The following is a 3,825-nucleotide window of genomic DNA, read 5'->3' on the forward strand; positions in this document are numbered from 1 at the left end:
CCCATCTTGTGTCTTTAAGATATGCCCAAGGCATTTTTAAACGTATGCCTAGCTATACCATATTAACAAACATGTCTTGAAATATCACAGAAAGAAAGACACCACATTGTTTCATCTTACCCCTAGTAGGAGCTACAGCTCTTGGAATCAGCTATTTTCTATGCCATGATCGAACTATGACACAACTGAAGATGGTTAAAGTGTCCCACAGATCTGTACTTTGTCCATACCCTCTTCCCACATTGTAACAATTTGTTACAGGAGTGTAAATCTGATACTGCTGGCTTGCAAACAAAGTGTTAGACAATCTGCAAACATAAGCTCATCACTCCAGACAAGGTGAAAAGGGTCTCTGATGTGGTATCCTCATTGCTGGCCCCCAGATATGAGTCAAAACCCCAAAAGGAAACCAGTTTTTACTGTGGTGTCTGTTTTCATTTTGTTACCCTTTGTTCCATCTCTGACTCTTTCACACTTTGATATCTAGCCACTCTTTCTTTTCTTTTCGTCTTCTTCTTCTTTTTTTTTTTTTTTGGGGTTATGATTCAGTCTTCAAGCATTTATTGTTAAACAGCTGTGTCTCACAACAATGCTGTCCCTGTGCTAAATTTCTTAGGGGAGTAATTTCATTCCCTATACGCCATCTCCACCTTCTTTAGCCCTGGTAGTTTTGCTGTAAAAGATTAAAACAAACCAAACAAACAAACAAAACAGCCCACCACACCAACCCACAAACAAAATAAACCCATTTTTATGGCTGCTGTGAACAGACAAATGAGGACAGATTAGAGCACATGCAGGCCCTCCTGTCCAGTGCTCCTGTGCAGAAGGCAGCTATATCTTGGCTGTTTGCCCTTTCAGGAAGTAGGGGAAAAGAAGGGTGATCTCTTCTGAACACCTCAAAAGCATGTGTCTGGACAGGCTGGGAGAAGCTACCCCTGGAGTACAGCATTGGTGGAGGTGTGCTAATGGTTCTAGCCACTCTAGTGGTAGGTAGGTTTCAGAGTAACAGCCGTGTTAGTCTGTATTCGCAAAAAGAAAAGGAGTACTTGTGGCACCTTAGAGACTAACCAATTTATTTGAGCATAAGTTTTCATGAGCTATAGCTCACTTCATCGGATGCATACTGTGGAAAGTGTAGAAGATCTTTTTATACACACAAAGCATGAAAAAAATGGGTGTTTACCACTACAAAAGGTTTTCTCTCCCCCCACCCCACTCTCCTGCTGGTAATAGCTTATCTAAAGTGATCACTCTCCTTACAATGTGACAACCCCTCAGACAGAGACAAGCACCTACAAGATCTCTATCAAGCATTCTTACAACTACAATACCCACCTGCGGAAGTGAAGAAACAGATTGATAGAGCCAGAAGAGTTCTCAGAAGTCACCTACTACAGGACAGGCCTAACAAAGAAAATAACAGAACGCCACTAGCCGTCACCTTCAGCCCCCAACTAAAACTCCTCCAACGCATTATTAAGGATCTACAACCTATCCTGAAGGATGACCCAACACTCTCACAAATCTTGGGAGACAGGCCAGTCCTTGCCTACAGACAGCCCCCCAACCTGAAGCAAATACTCACCAGCAACACATACCACACAACAGAACCACTAACCCAGGAACCTAACCTTGCAACAAAGCCCGTTGCCAACTGTGCCCACATATCTATTCAGGGGACACCATCACAGGGTCTAATCACATCAGCCACACTATCAGAGTCTCGTTCACCTGCACATCCACCAATGTGATATATGCCATCATGTGCCAGCAATGCCCCTCTGCCATGTACATTGGTCAAACTGGACAGTCTCTACGTAAAAGAATAAATGGACATAAATCAGATGTCAAGAATTATAACATTCATAAACCAGTGGGAGAACACTTCAATCTCTCTGGTCACGCGATTACAGACATGAAAGTTGCGATATTACAACAAAAAAACTTCAAAACCAGACTCCAGCGAGAGACTGTTAAATTGGAATTCATTTGCAAATTGGATACAATTAACTTATGCTTGAATAGAGACTGGGAGTGGCTAAGTCATTATGCAAGATAACCTATTTCCCCTTGTTTTTTCCTACCCTCCCCCCCCCCCAGACGTTCTTGTTAAACCCTGGATTTGTGCTGGAAGAGTGATCACTTTAGATAAGCTATTACCAGCAGGAGAGTGGGGTGGGGGGAGAGAAAACCTTTTGTAGTGGTAAACACCCATTTTTTCATGCTTTGTGTGTATAAAAAGATCTTCTACACTTTCCACAGTATGCATCCAATGAAGTGAGCTGTAGCTCACGAAAGGTTATGCTCAAATAAATTGGTTAGTCTCTAAGGTGCCACAAGTACTCCTTTTCTTTTAGTGGTAGGTAGTTTACCTATTGCTTGGTAGGCATAATGCTGCAAGCCACCAAGCAGGTGGCATCCCTACACTTCCCTTCTTAACAGGTCTCAGGCTCCTTGGTCATAAAGGAGCCCTCAGTATTCTAACTAAACATTCTAACTAAACTGAAAACATCATTTGACATCATACTTTTGCACCATGTATTTTAGCCTAGAATGCTATCAATAACCACGACATCCCTGTGTCATTGTAGGAATAGACCAACTACCTCCTATAAGTGAACAAACTCACTAGGAGCTGTGCAAATCTTGTGGATTCTGTTAATGAGGCTTCTTGAAACCTTTGGCCCAATTTTGCTCTCGACCTTTGCTTTGTATTTCAGATAATGCAAGGTGAAATGCAGCCCAAACCTCTGTAGTATTCATCCAAAACTGTAAATCCATCCATTCTTCCTTAAAACTCAGTGCAGATGGGGAGAGAGGTTCACAAAAACTCAGTGATTCCCAAGGTGGGTTTGGGGTTTCTAATGAAACCCCCAATCTAGCTATCTAGCAAGCAAGCAAGCACACACACAAAAACAACTTAATCTCACTTGGGGTTTCGATCTCAAAAATTTCAATAAGCTCTAGAATTGACCTGAGCCTTCAAGCAAAATTTGAACTGAACTTCAGTTGAGATTTGAAAATAAACATTTGTTTTAAATCTAAACTAGTTGGAGTCCTTTTCCTTTGCCTTTGCAATTCCTGGTTCCAGACTCGTCTGGAAACAGAGGCACCAAAATACTACAAGAAAGTTTGTTCTCTCAGTATTTCCAGCACAGATAGAAGGAGACAGACAGTAGAGTCTGTATTAACCAAACCCTGGGTGAGGAGTAGTCCTCACTATCTGAAGGTTGGTTACATTCACTGGGGATTACACTGGATCCTCTTCACTGCAACCAAGGTTTGCCAAGTCTAGAGTGCAGCCACAGCTAGCTGGATGTAGGGAAGCCAGCTGGCAAGATAGCTGCTTCACTGTGCTCCAGGTTCTTCATACTCACAATGGACCATCACCACGATGGCAAGCTGGAACAGAGGAGCACACCAGTGTCATTGAAGTTCAGCTCCTGCAATGAATGACACAGGGAGCTCGGGTTATCTGCATTTTAACTTGTCTGAATTTTAGCAAGGTTTCAAATGTCCTGCACCTTTGGATAATCAGAGTTGCGTGGTGCAGAAATACTACAAGAAATACCTTGTAAGGATGAGATCTTCAGGCCAATTGTTAGAGCCAAAAGACTTGGATAGCAGACCTACAGTGGTCACCATCATAAAGTCACCATTTATCAACAATTAGAACACAGTGGTATCTTATATGCAAACACTGATTCCCTATACTTGGAATAGCAAAGAGCTATGGTAACTCTATGGTACCTGTTGACTTTTGAAGGGTGCTGCAACATTAGTAAGTGACATTGCAACAGGCTGTTCTGTCCCCCTTAAGGG

This window comes from Lepidochelys kempii, chromosome 3 (assembly GCF_965140285.1).
Source record: "Lepidochelys kempii isolate rLepKem1 chromosome 3, rLepKem1.hap1, whole genome shotgun sequence".
Lineage (NCBI taxonomy): Eukaryota > Metazoa > Chordata > Testudines > Cheloniidae > Lepidochelys > Lepidochelys kempii.